Raw genomic sequence first — 16,703 nt, forward strand, 5'->3', positions numbered from 1 at the left:
CTCTCTCTCTCTCTCCCCTTCCCTCTGTTTCTTTCGCTCTCTCTGAGTGTGTGTGTGTGAATTTCTTTATCCACTTATCCATTGAAAAGCGTGGAGGTTGTTTACATATGTGGATGTTCTATCAATTTTTGAAAGTGAAGTAAAAGTATCTTGCTATTGTTGTATGTTGTCAATTTCTCCCAAAAGACTTGTCAACATTTCCTTTATATATATTTAGTTACCCTGATGTTGGAGATACACACACACACACACACACACACACATATTCATCTGTATACTGCATATATATATATATATATATATATATATATTTAAAATTGTCATATCTTACTGTCAAACTGATATTATACAATGATTTTCTTTGTCTCCAGTGACAGCTTGTGACTTAAGTCTATTTTGTCTGTTACAGGCATAACTACCCTTTCTCTATTTCAGTTACTGTTTGCATAGAGTATCTTTCTCCATTCCTTTACTTTCCATACTTACGTATGGCCTTATATCTAAAGTTAGTCTCTTGCACGAAGTATTTCACTAAATCTTTTTTGTTCATTTAGCAATTCTGTGACTGTCACTGTGCAGTTTATTTACATTTAAAGTGATTAGTGTTAGGCAACAACTTACTATTGTCATTCTGTTCATTGTTTTCTACCTCTTTTGCATTTTTTCTTCCTATCTCACTATCTTTTTTATTATTGGGTAGATTATTCGGTGTTTTGGTTTGATTCCTTTCCATTTATCTTCTGTGTATCTAGTATAGGTTTTTCCTTTGTGGTGACTAAGAGACTTGTGCAAGTATTCTTACAGTTATAACCATCTATTTCGATTTGATAATAACTTAAATTCAATTGTATACAAAAATCTGCACTTTACCACTCCCTACACTTTGTGTTTCTAAAGTCAGAATTTACTTCTTGTTTATAATATGAACCGATTACCAAATTTTCACTCTAGTAGTTATTCTTAATACTTTTGTGTTTTGAATTTTCAGTAGAGTTATGGGTAATCTGCATACCACCATTACAGTGTTGTGTTATTGTGCATTTGACTGTATATTTATCTTTATTTGTGAGATTTATACTTTCATATGCTTTTACCTTGCTCTTCAGCATACTTTTGATTTTATATGAAAACCCCCCTTAAACATTTATTGTAAGGCAGATCTAGTGATGACAAATTCCTTCAATTTTTGTTTGTCTGGAAAAGATTCTATTTTTCCTTCATTTTTAAAGGATAGCATTACAGGATTCTTGGTTGAAATTGTTTTCAGTACTTTAACATGTAGTCTCACTCTTTCCTGGTCTGTAAGATTTCTGTTGAGAAATACAGTGATAGTTTTATGGCGGTTTCTTTGTGTGTGCCAAATCACTTTTCTCTAATTCTTTCCAAATTCTGTTTTTGATTTCCAACAATGTAATTTTAATATGTTTTGATGTAAACATCTTTATGTTCAACTATTTTGAATTCTGCAGGCTTCTTGAGTCATGCTATTTTCATTCCCAGATTTGGGAAGTTTTGGGGTATTTCTTTAAACAAGATTTCTGCATCTTTCTTTCTTTTATCTCCTTCTGAAACTCCATAATGTATGTGTGTGTGTGTGTGTGTACATATATATATACATATATATATGTATATATATATATTTTATTGTGTCCCATAATTTCTGTAGACTCTGTTCACTCTTATTCATTGCTTTTTCTTTGAGATTGGATTAATTTAAAACAACCTGTCTGAGTTTGCTGACCTTTTCCTCCTCACCATCGAGTTTGCTATTAAGGGATTTGGTTTGGTTTGGTTTTGCTATCTTCTTGTTGAACTCCAAATTTTGTTCTTGCATTGCTTTCCTGGTATTACTAAATTGTTTAATTCTCTCCTATTTACCTTATTAAGCTTTATTAGAAAAACTATTTCGAATTATTTGTCACATGGTTCATAGATATCTATTGATTTGCAATCAGTTGCAAGAAGTTTATTGTGTTCTTTTGGGGTTATCACGTTTCTGTGATTCTTCATGGTCTGTTTAGGTATCTTCACATCTAAAGAAGTAATCACCTCTTGCAGACTTTATGGACTAACTCCAGTTAGGAAAGACCTCCGGCTTTGAAGAATGTGGACAGCATGGAGGTGCTGTCAGATAGGGTATGCTGGAGTGTGGTGCAACACAGGATCTGTTGGAGACCATGTACAGGGGCATGTGTCAGGTTTGGATCTGGGAGTGAGAGAGGTGGCTTGATGGCATAGGCAGCTGGGACTCATGTAATTATCAATTAATTGGTAATTGGTGATAAAAGATTTAGGGACCTGCAGTAGTTGCAAGAGTTGCTGGGGCTCTGGGTGGTGCCTGAGTCTCGCAGTGCATGTGCCTGGATAAGTGTAAGCTGGTGTAGTCAGCACAAGCTTCAGAGGCCAACCGTGGGCACATGCCGCTTGCTGGAGATAGGGTACCCACAGCAGTGTTGGCTGGGGCAGTTCTGGTGAAGAGGATGCTAGGTCAGGCAGCTGAGGTTCATGACAGCAAACACTGCAGGAAGAGAGATGGGTGGTAGATGGTTCTCCGTACTGTGGCATGTTTTGTTTGAGACACACAAATTTCATTTCCCAGGTCTCAACTACAGCAAACACCTACAAAGAGGACCAGGATTTAGGGGGTAAGCACATGTGCCCACGTGCTTAAATCTTCACACAAGCCCTGTAATATAAGTATCATTCTCACAAATTTTAGAAAATGAAACTAAGGTTTAGGGCAGGTGAGTTTCTGTTAGAATGACTGACTTGCCAAATTACCATTAGAATAAGAGCCAAATTTGCTTAAGCTCAAATTATCTGATGTATTCACAAATTACAGTGTTTGTCAGTTCAGAAATAAAATTAATCATAAAATTGTGGTAAAATATTATAAAGCCCCATTTTCTCAAATGGCAAACCCAATCTCAAAGAGTATTCTTTAACTCATTCTTTCTCCAGAGGTCAAAAAGACACATTCATTATATGCTTGATTCTTAGGCTTCCTTTTTACTACATTACACAGTGTATACTTGTCGACCTCCTCTTAACAAAGTCCCTGTTAAAATGACTGTAAAAAGACCAAGGAACCTAGAAGCTAAAACAATGTAGAGCATGAGAGGTGGCAGTTAAGAGTTTTGTTTTTTTGACAGCTGCTGCAGTACATGCAGCTCTATAGAGACAGTACCAGGGCAAGTGAGAGCTGGACAGGCACTGGGCGACTCTGTGCCTCACCGAGGAAAAATAGCTAAACACGGGCAAAGGAGAGCGTAAGAAGCTGAGAGGTAAAATGTCATCATATGCATTTTTTGTGCAAACTTGTTGGGAGGAACATAAGAAGAAGCACCCAGATGCTTCAGTCAACTTCTGAGTTTTCTAAAAAGTGCTCAGAGAGGTGGAAGACCATGTCTGCTCAAGAGAAAGGAAAATTTGAAGATATGGCAAAGGCGGACAAGGCCCGTTATCAAAGAGAAATGAAAACCTGTATCCCTCCTAAAGGGAAGGCAAAAAAGAAGCTTAAGGATCCCAATGCACCCAAGGGGTCTCCTTCGGCCTTTTTCCTGTTCTGCTCTGAGACATCGCCCAAAAATCAAAGGAGAACATACTGGCCTGCCCATTGATGTGAAGAACCTGGGAGAGATGTGGAATAACACTGCTGCAGATGACAAGCAGCCTTATGAAAAGAAGGCTGCGAAGCTGAAGGAAAAATACGAAAAGGATATTGCTGCATATCGAGCTAAAGGAAAGCCCGATGCAGCAAAAAAGGGAGTTGTCAAGGCTGAAAAATGCAAGAAAAAGAAGGAGGAGGAGGAAGATGAAGAGGAGGAGGAGGAAGGGGAAGACGAATAAGATGCAGATGAAGAAGATGATGATGATGAATAAGTTGGTTCTAGCGCAGTTATTTTTCTTGCCTCTAAAGCATTTAACCCCCCTCTACACAACTCGCTCCTTTTAAAGAAAAAAACTGAAATGTAAGGCTGTGTAAGATTTGTTTTTAAATTGTACAGTGTCTTTTTTTGTGTAGTTAACACACTACCGAATGTGTCTTTAGATAGCTCTGACCTGGTGGTATTTCCAATAGCCACTAACCTTGCCTGGTACAGCATGGGGGTTGTAAATTGGCATGGAAATTTAAAGCAGGCTCTTGTTGGTGCCCAGCACAAATTAGTTATATATGGGGATGGTGGCTTTTTCATCTTCAGTTGTCTCTGATGCAGCTTATAAGAAATAAGTGTTGTTCTGTTAACTGAATACCACTCTGTAATTGCAAAAAAAAAAAGTTGCAGCTGTTTTGTTGACATTCTGAATGCTTCTAACTAAATACAGTTTTTTTTATTAATATTGTCCTTTCCATAGGTCTGAAATTTTTCTGCTTGAGGCAAGCTAGTCTTTTGCTTTTGCTCATTTTGAATCACATGAATTATTACAGTGTTTATCCTGTCATATATTTAGCTAATAAAAAGCTTTTGTCTACACACCCTGCATATCATGATGGGGGTAAATTTGAGACAGTTTTCATCCATAACTGAAAATCCAAAATCTTGATCAGTTAAGAAATTTCACATAGCCCATTTATATTTACAAACTGAAGAGTAATCGATCTACTCACAGCATAGGATTATTAGAATCAAACGTTTTGAAAGTCTGTCCTTGAAGGACTAATAGAAAATTATGTTCTAACCTTTACATGAGGACTCTATTTTTTAACTCCCATTACCATGTAATGGTAGTTATATTTTGCAGTTCCCACATTAAAGAAGACCAGAGAATGTATCCCCAAAAGTGTGAGCTTAAAATACAAGATTGCCATATTAAATTTTTTGTTCACATTAGTCTCGATGAAGACTATGAAAATGCTGGCTATAGATGTCTTTTCCCATTTGTCTAAATATAAACTGCTCAGGAAACAAAACTTTCCATTAAAAGTATTTTTAATTAATTGGTCCAGCTTTTAAAATGAAGAAGCCACATTAAAAATAGGGTATATTTTTCTATATTTTGGTTTGCCCCTTTATAAATCCAAGTAGATAAGAGGAAAGAAGACACTTAAACTTTGCATCTCAGTATGAATTATTCAATTTATTTGAATGATTTTTCTTTACAAAACCCAAACTCATTCATAGGGAACAATTTGGCAATTTTGTGTTTTTCGAGATTGTAGTTCTCTTAAAGTGCCAGTATTTTAAAATCGCATTCTTGTAATTTTACATACTTTTGTGATGGAGTGCTGTTTTGTTACATAATTTTGACTTGGATTCTTTCCATTTGCATTTGTTTATGTAATTTCAGGAAGAATACTGAACATCTGAGTCCTGGATGATACTAATAAACTAATAATTGCAAAGGTTAAAAAAAATAAAACAGGAGTTTTGTTTTTGTTTTAGGTTTTATTTTATATTTTTTAGCAGTAAACTGCCTAATGGTAGATTAAATGTGGGTGACGTTTATACACTCCATCACCAGTGATACTTGAGGTAGACATTGCAGGGATCCTTAGTAACTCCATGTTATCAGTGTGAACTGATGTCTAGCTCCCTTCTTCCTCCCTAGCCTCAGGGAGACTGGACATTTTTCATTTTCATTACCTCAGCTACTTAAGGCATTACATCTTCACACTGTGCCCAATGATAGGCAAAGGTAGCAATAGCAGACGGCTTCTCTGTCCTGTGACCTTCATGGCCACATCTGAAACATTGGAGGACATGGCCTTCCTGAGGCCTACATAACTGTTGCAGCCCACTTCCTGATCATATGAGCCCTGTAGCTAAAGGATCTTAGAGATTGGCTAATCACAGACTACTGCCCATCAGACATGGTAGAATTCTGGTCTGTTTGCTTCCAGTCAACTCTATTTCCTTGTAGGCACAACCAAAATATTGTATAGACATTTTGCAAAAGCCTAAAATTAGCTCTATTTTATCCACTGGACTTGATTCTCTGTTCGTTACCCCAGTCTTTAAATTAATGACCACTACATACAAGCATAAGAAATTACAAAAGCACTCTGTTTAATCTGACTTTTGCTACCAGGCTCACCCTTTAGTCTGGTAGAGAATGTAAATAGAAGATGCTTGAAAAGGTTATATGGTTCTATCTTAACAGCAGGAAATACGACTTAGAAGCAGTAAGCAAGTATTCCTGCAATGCTTTACTACGCTTTAGGTGATCGGATTTGGCAAGTCCTTACTTCTTTTATCTCTCAATGTTCTGACCTACCACTTCTACCTAATCTCCTAGCTCTATTATAGGAGGTAGGACAAAGCTACGTGAATAAATTAATACAGGTCAACATTTACTAGTTTTTATGCACAATTATTATGCACGTATGCAGTTCTATGAAATTTTACCACGTGTGTGGATTCAAGTAACTATTGCCACAATCGGGACCCAGCAATATTCCATAATTACAAACTTCCTCATGTCAACCTTTAATGGCAGGTGCCACCATGGTCCCCAGTGGCCTGCTCTGCAGAGGATATTGGTAGCTTTCAGCAGTGAGGTAATTAACAATCATTGCTACCATCAACCCCTCAGACAGGGAGACGCTGTGTATTTCTCTCCCAAAAAGGAGCAACTTTTGTGCTGCCCAGAACCAGGCCACCACCCTTCTAAATCTATGCATGCCCCAGACTCTGGAGTGGCAGCTCCTCCACGCCCCAAGCTTCAGACCTAAGCTCCACATCACAGCATGTGTGCCACCATGACTTGCTAGGTTTGTATTTTTTGTAGATACAGGCTTTCACCATGTTTCGCTGGCTGGTCTCAAACTTTTGGGTTCAAGTGATCCTCTAACCTTGGCTGCCCAGAGTGCTGGGGTTATAGGCGTGAGCCCCCACACCCAGCTGCTTTTGTCTTTATTTACCATTTTTACTGTTTATTTTATTTTCTTCTTATACATATGATTTGTATGTGGTAGGTGTAATGAGAAGGTTTTTGAGTGAAAGGCATCAAAAATCTTTTGTTATGGGTTAGAATTCATACAGGTCTCCTGTAGAAAGGCTTGCCCTGTGGGAGCATAGCCTGGGCTGGACTTCTTTGGTGGGTTTTGCTTCATACAGAGCACATAAGGAGGGGCTTTCTAAGCCTGCCTTGACACCAGACAATGTAAGCTCATGGGCCAACAGTTTAGAGGAATGCCAGGAAAACTGGTCACCTGGACTTGGAAGGCCTTAAGGAAGCTCTCAGGCCCAACCAGCTCACTGTCTGGCAATGCAGAGAAAGCTCCCGGGGTAGTCATCAGAAAACCCTTCTTATTTATGCAGGGTCTTTGAACATCCCACTTAACTATATTTCTAAAAATCATACCTGAGAGTCTTTGTCTTGGAATAGAGGCGCTTAACCAAGTTGTCATTTTTGTTGATGTTTTGATTTAAAATCCGTTATCCTAATGCATTTTTCCTGTATTTTGGAGGAGTTGATATATTTAGCCATATTACTTTTTTCTTCTTCACTGCTTCTTATTTCTACTAATATATAAATATTAAATTTTAGATATAAGTTATTGCATATAGGCTTTTAAATGACATAGTTAAATGCATATTTATTCTAGGCAATGATAAAGATGGTAGTATATTTATTAACAATAAATAAGACTCACTGAAACTTTACTGATTGCCAGACAGTATACTTTAATAAAAAGAGCTGTGTATCAAACAAATTAATCCTCACAACATCTCCAGGAAGTCAATAGCATCACTATAACTAGTCATGTAATATGGATATGTCTACTACAGCTTCCTTTTGGTTAGTACTTTTGTGATATATTTTCCTCAATGTTTTATTTTCAAAATTTCCATGCCCAAAAGCTATTTCTGTAATAGACAGCACATGGTTAATTTTTTAATGCAGACTGACAATATTAATCTTTTAATTGGAATATTTGTTCTACTCACATTTAATGTAAGATTTGCTATCATTGGGCCTGCATTCATCATGTTACTTTGTGTTGTCTATTTGAATATATTACGTTATGATACATTTTATCTGTTTTTGCTTTCTTTGAAATGATAAAGTATTTATTAATTTTTTAAATCTATTAACTTATTTGTATATTATTTCTCTATTATTTTATTGTTGTCTGAAGACCACAGATTGCATCATTGGCTTATTACACTCTAATAATTTTTTTCTTTTTTTACTTTCCAATAATGCTGGAATCTTACAAGACTTCAAACCAGTGGGTTACTCCTTTACCATTTTTTGCAGTATTGTTGCCTGCATTTCTAATACAATAAAACCTTCACAATGTGCCTACTTCTTCGCAAATTTTGGTGCTTTGTTTCCTTTCAGGTGTTTCTGTGCTTCAACACTCTGATGTCATTTTATTTCTTACAGAACTCTCTCATATATTCCTCTTAAGATGAGCTTGTGGCTGGGTGCTCATCTGTAATCCCAGCATTTTGGGAGGCTGAGGCAGGTGTATCACCTGAGGTCAGGAGTTTGAGACCAGCCTGACCAATATGGTGAAACAGTTTCTCTACTAAAAATACAAAAATTAGCTGGGTGTGGTGACTTGGGAGTCTGAGGCAGGAGAATCACGTCAGCCCAGAAAGCAGAGGGTGCAGTGAGCCAAGATCGCGCCACTGCATTCCAGCCTGAGTGAGACAAAGTCTCAAAAAAAAAAAGAGGGGCTTGCTGGCAATAAATTCTCTTTTTCTTTGTTTACTATGAATTTTATTACATATTCAATTTGGAACAGTGTTTTCCTGGCTTTAGAATTCTAGATTGGCAGTTATTTTTCTTTCAGAATGTGAAACATGTCGTTCCACTATCTTCTTGCTTCTGTATTTTGTGTTGTTAATAAATGAGCTGTCAGTTTTATTATTCTATCCCTGCAGTTAACGCATACTTCTTACCACTTCTTGGAGAGTCTAGTATTTCTTTAGTAGTCAGCTTTCTGAGATGCCCTGCAATCTCAGCAGCTCCATTCTCAAACGGACTCAGGAAACATGATTTTGTTTCTTATCCAGATTTGCCCCCTTATTAGGATGAGAGACCATTACTTCTAGCTTAATATGTCCTGGTTAGAGGCAGAAGTTTTCATGAAACAGATTATTAAATCACCTATAAGTCAAAAAAGAAATTGCAAGTGAAATTAGAAAATGTTTGGCCAGGTGCAGTGGCCAAAGCCGGTAATTCCAGTGCTTTGGGAGACTGAGGCAGGAGGATCACTTGAGGTGAGGAGTTCAAGACCCACCTCAGCAACACAGTGAGACCCCCATCTCTAAAAAGAAATTTAAAAATTAGCTAGGTGTGGTGACACACGTGGGTAGTCCCAGCTACTTGGGAGGCCGAGGTGGGAGGATCGCTTCGACTCAGGAGTTTGAGGTTGCAGTGAGCTATGATCATCCCACTGCACTCCAGCTTGGGCGACAGAGTGAGACACACACACATATATATACACACAACTTTTTTTTTTTTTTTTTTTTTTTTTTTTTGAGACGGAGTTTCGCTCTTGTTACCCAGGCTGGAGTGCAATGGCGCGATCTCGGCTCACCGCAACCTCCGCCTCCTGGGTTCAGGCAATTCTCCTGCCTCAGCCTCCTGAGTCGCTGGGATTACAGGCACGTGCCACCATGCCCAGCTAATTTTTTGTATTTTTAGTAGAGACGAGGTTTCACCATGTTGACCAGGATGGTCTCGATCTCTTGACCTCGTGATCCACCCGCCTCGGCCTCCCAAAGTGCTGGGATTACAGGCGTGAGCCACCGCGCCCGGCCTACACACAACTTTTTTAACTGAATGATAATAAAAACACAGAATGTCAAAGCAATACTTTAAGGAAAATATGTAGCTTTCAACATTTTCATTAGAAAATAAATAATTATAAACGTAAACTAGTAAAAGTCGTAGATTCCTAGAATAACAAATGTAATGCTTTTATAAAAGAAACACATTTAATATATAAAATAATAGAGGAACCACATGCAAGATCAAAACTATAAATTCAAGGAACAATAGTCTGAATTAAGCCAACTCTTACAACCTTCTCTTAAATATTATGTCTTCTACTAGCTGACCCTATCACTGGTGACTTTTTCTACATCTGATTCCAAACAACTTTTATATTCCTCCCCATTACCAGTTGAATGGGTGACAGCATCTCAAACTTAGCATGTCCAAAGCTGAGCTGTGGTTGCTGCTCACCCCCTAGTGTCTGCAATATCTTCCCCTCATACATCTCCCTCTTCACAGAAAATATAAATTCACTCTTCAAGGGGACTAGGGCCCCCAAATTCAGCCATCCTTGAACCTATTTCTCCTTATGCACACCTTAGCACATGTAAAATAGCACACCCCACTGGCTGTAACTTCCAGAAATGTTTAGATTCTCCCCCCTTCTAGGTGTCTCCCTTGTTAGCGCCCATACTTTGGATGCTTTCTTATCTGGTTTCCCTGCCTCTCCCCTGAGTCTTGGATTATATTATCAACTAGCAGACAGAGTGATTACATTGAAACTTATCAAGTTAAGTCAACCTCTTTTAAAGTTCTTCACTTACATCCTATTTTACCGAGAATAAAAAGCAAAATGCGTATGCCCTCGTGTCTGGTTCCCATGGGAGGTCATCAATCTCATCTTCTGCTGCAGATCCACCAGCCAGTTTCACTTCAGCCATGCAGGCCTCTTAGCACCCTGGAGCAGATCAGTCTCACTCTTACACCAGCCCTTCACATATGCTCTTCCTGCTGCCCAGACACCTGCTCCTTGGCTCCCATCTCTGCATAACGCACTTTCTCAGGTCTTTCTTTTTTTTTCTTTTTTCTTTCTTCCATTTTTTTTTTTTTTCTTTTTTGAGACGGAGTTTTACTCTTGTTACCCAGGCTGGAGTGCAATGGCGCAATCTCGACTCACCGCAACCTCTGCCTCCTGGGTTCAAGCAATTCTCCTGCCTCAGCCTCCCGAGTAGCTGGGATTACAGGCGCACACCACCACCATGCCCAGATAAATTTTTTTGTATTTTAGTAGAAATGGGATTTCTCTATGTTGACCAGGATGGTCTCGATCTTTTGACCTCATTATCCACCTGCCTCGGCCTCCCAAAGTGCGGGGATTATAGGCGTGAGCCACCGCACCTGGCCTTCAGGACTTTCTTAATGTCACCTTCTCTAAAGTGGCAATGCCCCACCTTTATGTGCCACATTTCTGCCTCCATTCCCTACTTTATTTCATATCTTAGTACTCAGCATTAGTCCTGGTTTTTGTTTTCATGGCTTATTTCCTCCACAGAATGGAAACTGCTCAAGGGTGGGCACTGCAGTTTGTTGTGTTCACTGCTCTACCTCAGCCTGTTTGAACACTAATGGGTGCATGCTTGGAATTCAGTAAATTGAATTGGCTGATTGGTTGAATGAATTTTTTTTCAGCTCTGCTGGAGGTTGAACATGCCTCATTGCTTAGATTGTGTGGGTTTTGACGCAGCCTGAGGACAAATATCTAGTAAGTGTAGAGCCAGGCCTTAATTCCCAGTGTGTCCAAAGAAACCCAGGTTTGTCACACCGGATTTTCTCCATTTACCATCATGATAATTTACCTAGAGTTAATTCTGGTAGAAAGTTAATGGCAAAGGCAGTAGGATTGGACTGAATATAGTCTCTTGGACAGAGGAGGGATTTTTTAAAATTAAGCTTTTTCCCTGTCTTTATGAGAATTCTTCTTAGATTCTAACAAGGACTCTGGCCACTACTGCATTGTCACAACAAAATGAAGATGACATCGAGCGTGGGAGCAGTGGCACATGAAATAGCTTTAAATGACCTGAACCTTGCTGAGCACATTAAGAGCTAGAATGTTGTGGTAATAAGTGCAACTCCATCAGGACACCTGCATTATTCTCTGCAGGAATTCTCAGTACATCCCTGAAGGAAGGAAAGGGCAGCTTCCTGAGCTCCATGCCCTTGTCAAGGAGACTGGCAGTGTAAGAGTAGGAAGAAGGAGAGAATAGTCTTCTCATTTCTAGAGGTCTCACTCCCTTTCCTCCTTACCTATGAGTTAAGAGACCTAAGAGGTCGAGATTTCTACAGAGAAAATAAATGGTTCAAATTAGACGAAGAAACATTCTAGAAGCTGTGTTGTTTGTATCAAAACATTATGAATTTTAAAATTAAATTATTAGTGTACTAAAAATGTTAATGTATAACTAAATGTAGATATTATTCTGAATATTAATAAGAGGAAATTAAGATGACAAAAGAGTTTCGCTATGTAATCTTCTGGATTGCCATAGCAGAGGAAGCCCTCAATAGTGATTTCAGCACCTTTTTTATATAATAGGGTTTTTTGTTTCTATAAAAGGCCTAGGTATTTACATAGGCATTCTCTCCCCAACTTGCACATATTTAAATCCATTTGTAAGAAGGCATTTCCAGGCATCACTTCTTTCTCCTAACAAACGTTAGAATATCCACAATACAATTTTACAAGAGTTACCCAAACTCGAAGTTGACCTAGAAGTTCTTCATCAGAGCAATGCTTTTATAGCTGTTTTTGGAGGAATCAGAAATGCATTCCTGTTGTAGAATTTCCAATTAGTGTGATTAAATAAAGACTTTGCTTCTACATCTGAAGGGTGCACAAAAATCTGCTACTTGACCCAGTCTCTACATAGTTCAGCACATTCAAAGGAGGGATATGAGGAATGTCACCCTGGTCAATTAGCCAACCAGGAAATGCATGCAAAACATAATGAAAAGGATTCCTCAATGGCATTCAATACTATTGTCACTGGCAGCAGAAACTTTTTAAATAAAATAATACATGGCAAACTATTAGTTGTAGAAACCAAATATATTGTAAATATATTTATGTATTTCTAGTATTTCTATCAACCACTCATACACTGATTCATTTTTAAATATTATTGACAGAGTGTTACCTACGCATCAAGCACTGGGTAAAGGCCTATGGTTCTGTGGCAAGCAAACAAGGCCAGCTCTGCCCTCACGGAACATAAAGACTATTAGGGGAGATATAAAATAAACGGGTGAATGAACAGGTAAAAAGAGGACCTTAAAATTTAAGCCTAAAGTGAATGAGAAAGGGTGTTTTAATCTCCCTCATAGGAAATTCCAAATAAAATACGTAGGTACTCCTCCTTCTATGACACAAAGTGCAATTTCTTTCTCTTTAAGAGTGGACTGGATTTACATATTTTTATAAAATGAAATAGAGAAAAAAGTGTATTAACTTTGGAGAGAAGAAAGATAGCAGATATCACCTTAACCACGGGGTCCATAAAGTCAACATCACCAGTGATGAGTCCTGTTGACCTCCCAGCCTCCAGGATATCAGGTGTTGATAAGCATACTTGATTCTGTGGTATTCTTCCCCCACACCCATAACCCTAGTCTAATTATGAGAAAATGTTAAACAAACACAGATTCAAGATGTGTTTTGGAGGCGAGTCTCATGAGGTTGGATGTGGGTTGTCTAGGTAGGGAGGTGGAGCAGTAAACCTTGTCCCACTAGTTTCTAGAGAAAGCTGCCAGTTTTTGTTGGTTTTATTATTTTTGTAGATAAAATGGGTTTGAGACTGTTTTGGTTTGGAAATCTGATTGTTGAGATACTGAGGCATATGATTATGAAACACCAGGAAGATACCTAGACTTGCTATGTCCATGTGGGAGTTTTTAGGATGGAAAAGTCATTTGAAAACAGGAGATCCCAGGAAGGGATGAAAGGTGCACTGAGGGGACGAGTGGAGAAGGGAACCAACAAGCAAAGTAAAGGAGCCAGGGAAATAAAGGCTGAGAAGTAATAATAATAATAAACTAGAGAAGAAATAATCCAAGAAAGAAAAGTCTTTCAGGAACAACAGAATTAGCAGCCATGTTGAATGCAGTCCAGAGGTTGAAAAGGGAGGAAGATGATCCATACAACTTGTCAGAGGGCAGAACAAATGACTTTTCCAGGACAATGTCAAAGGAGTGGCCTGAGAAGAAGCCACAATGGCCTGAAGAAGTCAGAGGTGGATGCAGTGAGGCAACACCCAGGGCTAAGTAGAAGATTGAGACGGCAGCCAGGTAGGGACAAGGGCCCAAGGTAGCACTTCTTATTGTCATGGGTTTATGTTTGCATATTTGTTTTGTATTGTTTTTGTAAGATGTGAAGTGTAGGGCATGTGCATTGCTAACATCTGACCCAGGAAACCCATTACTGGGTATATACCCAAAGGATTATAAATTGTTCTATTATAAAGACACATGCACATGTGTATGTTCATTGTGGCACTGTTTACAATAGTAAAGACCTAGAACCAACCCAAATGCCCATCGATGATAGACTGGACAAGGAAAATGTGGCACATATATGCCATGGAATACTATGCAGCCATATAAAATGAAGAGTTCATGTCTTTTGTAGGGGCATAGATGAATCTGGAAACCAACATTCTCAGCAAACTGACACAAGAACAGAAAATCAAACACTGCATGTTCTTACTCATAGGCAGGTGTTGAACAATGAGAACACATGGACACAGAGAGGGGAGCATCACACACTGGGGTCTGTTGTGGGGGAAGAGGAGGGACAGTGGTGAGTGGGGAGATTGGGAAAGGATAGCATGGGGAAAAATGCCAGATATGGATGACAGGGGGATGGAGGCAGAAAACCACCTTGCCATGTATGTACCTATGCAACAATCCTGCATGATCTGCACATGTACCCCAGAACCTAAAGTACAATAAAAAGAAAAAAAAAAAGAAAAAGAAAATGACCCAGTAATGAGCAGAAATTTCCACACGCCATGCTGGGATTCAGTGTCACAAGCTCACGTACACTTTGATGGGGCATACACAATGATTCTATTTTAAGAAACAGTCACAGGAATTAATCATACTGCCAAAGAAATTTGTGTCTTGATTGGTTTTAAGAAAAATAAAACTGGGTAAATTAAGGTGCTTAAGGCCTCTAATAATGAAAGGTAGTGCCTCATTTTGTTTTATGTTACCTTTTTTAGCATTGTGTTGGCTGACATGAAACTGTACCCCATATAATAATTTTTAAAAATGCATTAATTTATTTGAAAGTTTTTTGCTTTTTCTTTCTTTTCTGATCCTTTTATTTTTATGACAATGGCCATTTTATTGATCTCTTGATTTACATGTTTCTGATTAGAGCTTCCCTAATGTAGCCCCAAAGAGTCAGCGTATAAATAAAGTAGTTGAGGTTGTAGAAACTCATTTAACCATTAAGTGATTTAAATATCCCTGACTCTAAGCCATCAGGATAAATCACTTGAAATGTACAATTGAATATGAAATATTTATGAATTATTTCAAAGAATAGAAAAATATCTAAATGATGCAATTAATTTATAGTACTCATTTTTTCTTAAGGATTTTACTTGGGGAAGTGAATTAGCCACTGATGCATAGTGTTTTCTTACCACACTGGAGAATTTCAATGCTCTATTAACTATAAACTTTTTACACCAGTCATGAAAAATATGCTGTTCTTAAGTAATTAAGCAAAAACACATTAATCAAATTTACTTTTGCTTTTATTCATTTGATACATGATTATACAATTGTATGGTTGTGTCTGATTTAGAAGGAATTAGAATTAGTTGAGAAAATAAGGCTCTCCTCTGTGCAAAATTAATGTGCATATGGTACTGGAAATTTCAATGTGATGAGCGTTCTTATGAAAATAAATATGATAATGGTACTCACATTAGCATTATGACATCTTGTAATGACTTACTATGTGTCAGGTGCCACACTAAGTGATAAATGAAGGTTTTTATCTCATCTAATCTTCCCCCAAACCCTATCAGGTTAGTGTTGTTCTTATTTCTATGTGACTAGTGAGGGAACTGAGATAATAATTATTCTCTTCACATGTACATAGCTAATAAGTTTCAGAAACTAAACTTGAATTCAGGCAGCTTCATGAAACACGAAAATAAATTTTCTACAAACAACAACCAAAAACCTAGACTCTGTCTCCTGCTCTTTACCCCTAGGTCCTGCCTGAGATGAGGTCTATGGCCTTACCCTACAAACTAGTCACCTTGGTTCAAATCTGTTTACTTCATCTTCCAACAGAGGTGACGGGCAGGGGGATTATTGTGTGCATGCTGTTGCAATGTAAGCCTCCAGTGGCCTTCTGTTACTCTAGCTGATGTCGAACCTTCTTGTAGCGGAAGCCAATGCTCCGAATAACCTTGCTCCTGACTCCCTTTCTAGTCTAAAATCCTGCAGTATAAATTCTTGAACATAGTTATTTATATACTAATAGACAATTTGGTCTCCATCTCCAATGTTCTTTCAAATTGTGCACATTGGACACTGCTACTTAGGCTTTCAGACTCAGATTAAATGTAAACTCAAAAAAGCCATCCCAGATTTCCCACAGAAGTGTCATGTCTTCTCCCTCAATACCCCACTGCAGCTTATTCATGTCAGTATTTTGGCTTTTCTAAAACACTGACGTGAGGATTAGTAACATGACTTGGGATGCAGTTCTATTCATATTTATAGCACTAAGGCCCAACACAGACTGGCTTGGTGTAAAACTCAATAAATACATTCTGAATGCTTTTTGAAGGGAAGAAGTTGTGGTTGACAAGGATCTTGGGGAGCCAGGATCAGATTGACTGAGTCAGCTTTCAAGCAAAAGTAAATGATACAAAGAGCAGAAGTGAGAGAAGTTAGAGAACTACAGCTCATGCAGGTGGCATGGTACCCTCTCCCTTGACTGTGGC

General features: G+C 38.3%; 1 pseudogene; it reads left to right on the plus strand.

Annotated features, from left to right (window-relative positions):
• The first annotated feature begins 2,115 nt into the window (after window positions 1-2,115).
• LOC116527434 lies at window positions 2,116-4,339 on the plus strand (annotated as a pseudogene).
• The last annotated feature ends 12,364 nt before the right edge of the window (window positions 4,340-16,703 follow it).

Source organism: Sapajus apella, unplaced genomic scaffold (assembly GCF_009761245.1).
Source record: "Sapajus apella isolate SASKATOON/1434 unplaced genomic scaffold, GSC_monkey_1.0 scaffold54, whole genome shotgun sequence".
Classification (NCBI taxonomy): Eukaryota; Metazoa; Chordata; class Mammalia; order Primates; family Cebidae; genus Sapajus; species Sapajus apella.